At 47.3% G+C, this 9,615-nt stretch overlaps 1 long non-coding RNA gene across 1 annotated transcript; it reads right to left on the bottom strand.

Annotated features, from left to right (window-relative positions):
- Window positions 1–641: 641 nt before the first annotated feature.
- Window positions 642–7,578, bottom strand: LOC140420492 (uncharacterized). Its single transcript, XR_011946409.1, has 2 exons — window positions 7,455–7,578; window positions 642–4,958 (listed from the first exon to the last, which is right to left on the bottom strand). It is a non-coding gene; the product is annotated as an uncharacterized lncRNA (long non-coding RNA).
- Between the last annotated feature and the right edge of the window lie 2,037 nt (window positions 7,579–9,615).

Genomic DNA, 9,615 nt, shown 5'->3' with positions numbered 1-9,615 from the left:
GAGAGTGTGTCTTTCTTATCTGCCCTGTTATGGTGCTGATATTTCTTGTAGTATCTGGGCTTTCAAATGTGGATTTCTTTAAAATTAAGTTCATGGGCCAGGGTGTAAATATATCTGGGTGGCACGGTGGTCAGCACTGCTACCTTAAGACGCCGAGGACCCGGGTTCGATCCCGACCCCAGGTCACTGTCTGTGAGGAGTTTGCACATTCTCCCCGTGTCTGCGTCGGTCTCACCCCCACAACCCAAAGGATGTGCTGGGCAGGTAGATTGGCCATGCTAAATTACCCCTTTATTGGGAAAAAATAATTGGGTCCTCTATTTTTTTTTAAAAAGCATGTCAATATTTCCAAGAGAAAGTGATCAACTTATTCATCCCGTCTACACATTCCAGACTTTCACTAGAACGTAGGAGGATACCAGATTGATATATTCCATTCACCCACACCCAAGGTAAATATTCCAATCATTTATTGTCCAGGACAATATTCCCAGTATGTTTCATACAGAAATTAAACATTCCCGTCTGATCCCAGGTATTAACCTATTCTGTTTGTTTGTTCATGTCAGGCTGGGATTGTTCACCTTGGAGCAAAGGAGGTTGAGGGGAGATTTGAGAGAGGTGGACAAGAATATGACAGGTTTATTTGATTTGATTTATTGTCACATGTATTGGTATACAGTAAAAAGTATTGTTTCTTGCATGCTTTACAGACAATCCATACCGTACACAGGGAAGGAAGGAGAGACTGCAGAATATAATGTTACAGCTATAGCTAGGGTGTAGAGAAAAGATCAACTTAATACGAGGAAGGTCCATTCAAAAGACTGATGGCAGTCGGCAAAAAGCTGTTCCTGAGTTGGTTGGTACGTGACCTCAAACTTTTGTATCTTTTTCCTAACGGAAGAAGGTGGAAGAGAGTATGTCTGGAGTGAGTGGGGTTCCTAATTATGCTGGCTGCCTTTCCGAGGCAGTGGGAATAGTAGACAGAGTCAATGGATGGGAGGCTGGTTTGCGTGACGGATTGGGCTGCATTCATGACCTTTTGTAGTTTCCTGCGGTCTTGGGCAGAGCAGGTTCATTACCAAGCAGTGATACAACCAGAAAGAATGCTTTCTATGGTGCATCTGTAGAGGTTGGTGAGAGAGGTTGGTGACATGCCAAATTTCCTTAGTCTTCTGAGAAAGTAGAGTTGTTGGTGGGCTTTCTTAACTGTAGTGTCAGCATGGGGGGGACCAGGACAGGTTGTTGGTTTTCTGGACACCTAAAAACTTGAAGCTCTCGACCCTTTCTACTTCATTCCCATTGATGTAGACAGGGGCATGTTCTCCACTACGCTTCCTGAAGTCAATGACAATCTCCTTTGTTTTGTTCACATTGAGGGAGAGATTATTGTCGTCGCACCAGTTCACCAGATTCTCTGTATCATTCCTGTACTCTGTCTCGTCATTGTTTGAGATCCGACCCACTGTGGCGATCTCATCAGCAAATTTGAAAATCGGGTTGGAGGGGCGGGGAATATTTTGATGTGGCGAATGGTAATGACCTGGAACTCACTGCCTGTGAGGGGAAGGTGTTGTGTGGAAATGAAGACAATGGAAGATTTCAAACGGGAATTGGATCGGCATTTGAGGGAACTAAACTGCAGTGCTGCAGGGATAGAACGGGGCACTGGGAACATATCAGTCATGACAGAGTCAATGGATAGGAGGCAGGTTTGTGTGATGGACTGGGTTGTATTCACGACTCTCTGTAGTTTCTTACGGTCTTGGGCCGAGCAGTTGCCATACCAAGCTGTGCTGCAGCCAGATAGGATACTTTTTATGGTGCACCTGTAATAATTGGTAAGAGTCCATGTAGACATGCTGAATTTCCTGAGTTTCCTGAGGAAGTATAGGCGCTGTTGTGCTTTCTTGGTCGTAGTGTTGATGTTGGTGGACCAGGACAGATTGTTGGTGATTTGCACACCTAGCAATTTGAAGTTGGCAACCATCTCCCCCTCGGCACCATTGAGGCAAACAGGGGTGTGTACGATATTTTGCTTCCTGAAGGAAATGACTAGCTCCTTAGTTTTGCTGACATTGCTGGGGAGATTGTTGTAGTTACACCATGCTCTATCTCCCTCCCGTACTCTGACTCATTGTTGTTTGAGATCCGACCCACTGCAGCCGTGTCATCGACAAACATGGAGGTGGAGTCAAATTTTGCCACACAGTGGTGTGTGTACAGCGAGTATAGTAGGGAGCTAAGTATGCAGCCTTGTGGAGCCCTACTATTGACGACTATCGCAAAGGAGGAGGCATTGTTGTTTATCCTTACTGATTCCTGTCAGGGGCTGGTTTAGCACACTGGGCTAAATAGCTGGCTTTTAAAGCAGACAAAGGCAGGCCAGCAGCACTGTTCAATTCCCGTACCAGCCTCCCCGAACAGGTGCCGGAATGTGGCGACTAGGGGCTTTTCACAGTAACTTCATTTGAAGCCTACTTGTGACAATAAGCGATTTTCACTTTCATTTCAGGAAGTTGATGATCCAGTTGCAGGGGGAGGAGCCAAGATCTAGGTTTTGGAGTTTTGATATGAGCTTGGCTGGGATTATGGAGTTGACGGCAGAGCAGTAGTTAATGACTAGAAGTCTGACATAGAGGTCCTTGTTGTCGAGATGCTCCAGGAATGAGTGTAGGGCCAGGGAGATGGCAGTGGCGTCTGCGGTGGACCGGTTGCGGTGGTATGCGAATTGCAGTGGATCAAGGCACTCTGGGGGTCTGGAGTTGATGTGTCTCATGGCCAACCTCTCGAAGCACATCATAATGATCGATGTCAAGGCCACCGGATGGTAGTCGTTGCCTGGTTCTCCTTTGGCACCGGTATGGATGGTGGTCTTCTTGAAGCAGGTGGGAATCTCGGAACGGAGTAGGGAGAGGTTGAGGATGTCCGGAAACACATCCGCCAGTCTGCACAGTATCTGGGTTCATGACCAGGGATCCCGTCAGGACCCACCGCTTACCGAGGGTTCACTTTCAAGAAGGCCGATCTGACTTCGCAGGCTGTGATGGTGAGTGTGGGTGTGTCCAAGGTTGCTGGAGCAGTTGACAAAGGTTTGTTGGTTTCCTGTTGAAGTGAACATAGAATGCATTGAATTTGTCGGGGAGGGGTGCCCTGTTGCCGAAGATTCTACTTGGCTTTACAGCTCATTATGTTGTTTAAGCCTTGTCACAACCGACGCGAGTCCATGTCATTAGTCTGTGATTCTAGCTTAGTCTGGTATTGTTTCTTGACGCCCTGTTGGCTTTGTGGAGGTCGTACCTAGATTTCTTGTATAGGTCAGGGTCGCCTGCCTTAAATGCCTTCAGTACGAAGTGAATCTCCCGATTAAACCATGGTTTCTGGTTGGGCAATATACGTACTACCTTCTTTGACACACAATCTTCTACACACTTACTGATGAAGTTTGTGATGGTGCTGGCATACCCGTTTAGGTTGACTGCTGAGTTCTTGAATATGGACCAGTCCACTGACTCGAAGTAGTCACGTAGGAGCTCTTCCATTTCCTCGGACCAGCACTGCATGACTTTCTTAACCGGATTCTCCTGCTTAAGTTTCTGCTTGTATGCCGGGAGAAGGAGCACCGTCTTGTGGTCCGATTTTTCGAAGTGCGGTTGGGGGATGGATCGAGAGATGCCCTTGATGTTTGTGTAGCAGTGGTCAAGGATGTTGGGGCCCCTGTTGGGACAGGAGATGTGTTGGTGGAATTTTGGCAGTACACTCTTGAGGTTGGCCTGGTTAAAGTCCCCGGCCACAATGAACAAGGCCTCCAGGTATTCTGCTTCATTGGTAGGTGTGACCTCGCACGTGTTTCATCAGGTTGGATGACGTTCTAAACCTCTTTGCGCAGTGAGAGCAGCTGAACGGTCTCTCCTCAGTGTGAAGGCGCTGGTGGATCATCAGTACCGGACAGCTTTTAAACCCACTCCCACAGTCAGAGCATTTAAAGGGTCTCTCATTGGTGTGAATGACATTGTGGCTCAGCAGGCTGGATAACTGAGCAAATCCCTTATCACACACCGAGCAGATGAATGGCCTCTCCCCAGTGTGAACTCGCCGGTGTGTCTGCAGGTTGGATAACTGAGCAAATCCCTTATCACACACAGAGCAGGTGAACGGCCTCTCCCCGGTGTGAGCGCTCTGGTGTCTCTGCAGGGTGGATAACTGAGTGAATCCCTCATCACACACACTGCAGATGAATGGCCTCTCCCCAGTGTGGACTGTCTGGTGTCTCTGCAGGTTGGGTAACTGAGTGAATCCCTTCCCACAGTCAGAGCAGGTGAAAGGCCTCTCCCCAGTGTGAACTCGCTGGTGCACCTTCAAGGTGGATAACTGAGTAAATCCCTTCCCACACACAGTGCAGGTGAACGGCCTCTCCCCGGTGTGGACTGTCTGGTGTCTCTGCAGGTTGGATAACCGAGTGAATTCCTTCCCACAGTCAGAGCAGGTGAATGGCTTCTCTCCAGTGTGACTGTGTTGATGCCTTTCCGGCCCGAATGGAGCTGTGAATCCCTTCCCATAATCCTCACATTTCCATGGTTTCTCCATGGTCCAGGTGATCTTGCGTCTCACCACGTTGGACGATCAGTTGAAGCCTCGTCCACGCACAGAACACGTATACAGTCTCTTCCTGATGTGAATGGTGTAGTATTTTTTCAGGCTGTATCACTGGTTGAAGCTCTTTCCACAGTCAGTGCTCTGTAACAGTCTCACACGGGTGTGTGTGTGTGTGTCTCAGTGCTTTTCCAGACACACTGATGTTTAAAATCTCTTGATCAGACAGAATAGACAAACGTTTTGCCTTCTAGATTCCAAGGTCGATGATATTCGGTTCCCAAGAATTGAGTGACTCAGTCAGTTCTTGACGTGATATTTAGTTTGAGATATCGGCCTCAAACTCTTCGCGTTCGAACTTCCTGCAAAAATATTTTACAAAAATCATCATTGTCAGTACAGGTCAGAAACTCAGAACAGACAATTCTAGTTTCTATCGAACATTCTTTCTTCTCTCTTTCCCTCAAATGCTCTAAATCTCCATTCCACACACTCTCTCTCCATTCTCACTCTGCTGTATCTAATATTCACCCTCCCAATTCTCCTGAAGGCACTGAATCAGGCTGATTGACAGATCCAAGCTTTCTGTCCTGGACACCGAGGCTGCCAGACAGATATATGTCTCTGTTACTGGACGATAAATGTGTGTAATATACAGACTGGATTCACTTCCTTCCCCTCCCAATTCTTATGAAGGTGCTGATTGATGCTGATCAACAAATCTAAACTCATTACAACCTGTACAAGAGTAGAGACTCTCCATCTAAGTATATTTACGGATTAGAGATGGGGAGATTCTGAGGAAGAATTTTATTTAATCATGGAGTGGTCATGACCGGAAAATCACTGCCCACAAGTGTTGTGGAAGTTGAGATGATCAATAGTTCAAAATAGAATATGAAGAAAATAAGCTTTCAGATGAACAGGGATATCGAGGGGGAATGGGACTGACTGGATTGCTGTGCAGAGAGTCAGCACTGACTTGAGTTTCCAAAAGGATTTCGTCAGTGCTGCAATAACTGTATGACTGGAAATAGATAATGTAGCTACAGTACTATATTACAGAACTAGAAATAATAATACATGTATTTTATTACTGTACCATCAATAATATATCTAATACATTCCATATAACACTAGATATATATCTGTCCGATATAACATTTTTAAAAATTATTTTACGGGGTGTGGACATCGATGATGAGGCCAGCATTTATTGCCCATCCCTAGTTGCCCTTCAGAAGGTGGTGATGAGTTGCCTTCTTGAACCGCTGCAGTCCTTGAATTGTAGGTACTGAGGTTCCCAGGTATCTGCTGCTCTTGGCCTTCTCGATAGTAGTGGTTGTGGGTTTGGAAGGTGCTGTCTGAGGAACCTTGGTGAGTTACTGCAGTGCACATTGTAGATGGTATACACGGCTGTCACTGTTCGTCGGTGGTGGCGTGTTTGAATATTCGTGGAATGGGGAGCAGTCAAGCAGGCTGCTTTGTTCTGGATGGTGTAGAGCAGCATCTTGAGTGTTATTGGAGTTACACTCAACCAGGCAAGTGGTGATTATCCTATTACACGCCTGACTTGTGCCTTGTATATAGTGGACAGGCTTTGGGGGTCAGGAGGTGCATTACTCGCTGTAGTCTTTGGCCTGCCCTGGTGGCCAACACATTAATATGGCTAGTCCAGTTCAGTTTCTGATCAATGATAACCCTCAGGATGTTGGTTGTGGAGGATTCAGCGATACTAATGCCACTGAATGTCAAGGGGCGGTGATTAGATCCTCCTTTGTAGGAGATGGTCATTGCCTGACACTCGTGTAGCATAAATGTAACTTCCACTTATCAGCCCACATCAGGATACTGTCCAGGTCATGCTGCATTTGGACATGGACTGCTTCATTATCTGAGGAGTCACGAATGGTGGTAAACATTGTGCAGTCATCCACAAACATCCCCACTTCTCACCTTATCATGAAAGGGAGGTCATTGATGAAGCAGCGAAAGATGGCTGGGCCAAGGAGTGCGCCCTGAGGAACTCCTGGAGCTGAGATGATTGACCTCCAACCACCACAACCATCTTCCCTTGTGCCAGGTATGACTCCAAACAGCGGAGAATTTTCCCCGATTATCATTGACTCCAGTTTAGCTGGGGCTCCTTGATGCCATACTCGGTCAAATGCTGGTTCAGCACACTGGGCTAAATCGCTGGCTTTTAAAGCAGATTAAGCAGGCCAGCAGCACGATTCAATTCCCATACCAGCCTCCCCGAACAGGCGCTGGAATGTGGCGACTAGGGGCTTTTCACAGTAACTTCATTGAAGCCTACTTGTGACAAGCGATTTTCATTTCATACTGCCTTGATACCAAGGGCAGTCACTCTCACCTATTTTGACCATGTTTGAACCAAGGCTGTAATGAGGTCAGGAGCTGAGTGACCCTGCGGAACCCAAACTGAGCGTCTGTGAGCAGGTTTTGCTGAGTAAGTACCACTTGATAGCGCTGTTAATGACTCCTTTCATCACTTTGCTGATGGTGGAGTGTATTCCGACAGGGAAGTAATTGGTTGGGTTTGATTTGTCCTGTTTACTGTTCCCTTTCATGTCAGCCATCTCCTGGGGAAACTAGCCCTTTAAATGTGAACATTAGGAAAGAGATCATCATTTTAGCCAGACAAATAAATGTGTCAAGCTGAGGGAGCAAAGGATGTCAATGTCTTTAAGAGAGAGAGAGAGACCTGGGCCAAGCTTTGCAGAGTCTGCACCCTCCCTGGATTCACTTCCTTTCCCTTTAGTTGCTGCAAGTCACCAGTTGAAGGTCAGAATGAGACAAGAAATGGAAAGAGGGAGAAAAGAAAGTGTTATCCTAACAGATGTTGGAGACAAGAGTCTGTGTGCAGCTCAAGCTCATTCAGCGTTGGGGGAACAACAGCTTTGCTCGGCAGAAAACACCATGTCCAGCTTCCGCATTGAGACAATGGGGGAGCTGTGATTGGTGGAGGAGCAGAATCCTTCCGGTCCTCCAATCTTCCAATTGGTCAACACCTCAGCAGGAAGGTCAGCAGAAGTGAGCTCCCCTACACATGCGCAGTTTCCCCTTCCCTTAGAAATGCGCAGACCCGGGTGAGGGGCTGTGGAAACCATCGACGGTCGGAACTGTCAGCCGTTTGCCTGGGAACCTTGTCTCGAGGATATGTGGGGGATGGGGAACAATGGATGGGGCGGGGCTCCCGCGTCTGCGCGCTGGCAAGTGACGTCACCCCAGAGCGGACTCATTCCTATTGGTTGATTTAGAGGCCGAGTTCCTTTGCGATGTCATAATGTGGAGGTTGGACAATAAGTTTCAGACTAAAACATTCTCCTCTGGGCAACATCTGGGAGGAAATCAATGTCTCCCCCTTTCATAAATTCATAAGATATAGGAGCAGAATGAGGCCATTTGGCCCATCGAGTATAACCCTTCAACCCCGATTAAAAATCTGTCGAACTCCTCCCTAAAATTACTGTCCCAGCTCCACCGCACTCTGGGGTAGTGAATTGCACAGATTCACAGCCCTTTGGGAGAAGAAGCTTCTCCTCAACTCTTTGGAATTTGCTACCACTTTTTAAAAATAATATTTATTGTCACAAGTAGGCTTACATTAACACTGCAATGAAGTTACTCTGAAAAGCCCAACTCGCCACATTTTGGCGCCTGTTGGGCACACGGAGAATTCAGAAAGTCCAAATTATCTAACAGCATGTCCTTCGGGGCTTGTGGGAGGAAACTGAAGCACCCGGTGGAATCATAGAATTTACAGTGCAGAAGGAGGGCATTCAGCCCATCGAGTCTGCACCAGCCCCTGGAAAGAGCACCCCACCCTAGCCCATGCCTCCACCCCATCCCTGTAACCCAGTAAACCCACCTAACCTTTTTGGACACTAAGGGCAATTTATCATGGCCAATCTACCTTTTACATGCCCAATCCACGTAACCTGCACATCTTTGGACTGTGGGAGGAAACCAGGCCACCCGTACAAAGCCTACGAAGACACAGGGAGAACATACAGACTCCACACAGCCAGTGACCCAAGCCGGAATCGAACCTGGGACCCTGGAGCTGTGAAGCAACTGTGATCACCACTGTGCTACCATGCTGCCCATCTTATCCTAAGACTATTACCTCTCGTTCTAAAATGCCTGAAAGACGTGCTGTTAGGTGAATTGAACATTCTAAATTCTCCTTCAGTGTACCCTAACAGGCGCCAGAATGTGGCGACATGGGGAGTTTCACAGTAACTTCATTGCTGTGTGGTTTTTTAAAATTTAAAGTACCCAATTCATTTTTTCCAATTCAGGGGCAATTTAGCGTGGCCAATCCACCTAGGCTGCACATCTTTGGGTTGAGGGGGCGAACCCACTCAAACCGGGGAGACTGCAAACTCCGCACGGACAGTGACCCAGATCCGGGATCGAACCTGGTACCTCGGCGCCATGAGGCGGCAGTGCTAACCACTGTATCACCGTGCTGCCTCATTGTGGTGTTAATGTAAGCCTACTTGTGACAAAAATGCAGATTATTATTATTATTAATTGGGAGTAGCCTCTCCAAGGCAGCCTTCAGGACGCGCGTATATGCAGAATCGCCAAGCAGGAACTTTTAGCCAAGTTCCACACACGAGTACGGCCTTGACCGGGACCTTGGATTCATGTCACATTACATTCACCCCCCCCCCCCCCACCACCATCTGGCCTGGGCTTGCAAAATTCTACCAACTGTCCTGGATTGAGACAATTCGCACCTCTTTAACCTGTGATTATCCCTCTCTCCAGTCACTCCGTCTGGACCTGTAAATACTTAATTACCTGCAAAGACTCGCATTCAAAAGTATCGTCTTGTATCATTGACTTTGTCTATGTATGTTTCTGGAACCCACCTCTTCATTCACCTGAGGAAGGAGCTGTCCGAAAGCTAGTGATTCGAAACAAACCTGTTGGACTTTAACCTGGTGCTGTAAGACTTCTTACTGTGCTCACTCCAGTCCAATGCGG

Source organism: Scyliorhinus torazame, chromosome 5 (assembly GCF_047496885.1).
Source record: "Scyliorhinus torazame isolate Kashiwa2021f chromosome 5, sScyTor2.1, whole genome shotgun sequence".
Classification (NCBI taxonomy): Eukaryota; Metazoa; Chordata; class Chondrichthyes; order Carcharhiniformes; family Scyliorhinidae; genus Scyliorhinus; species Scyliorhinus torazame.
This window is presented reverse-complemented; position numbering and strand designations above follow the sequence as displayed.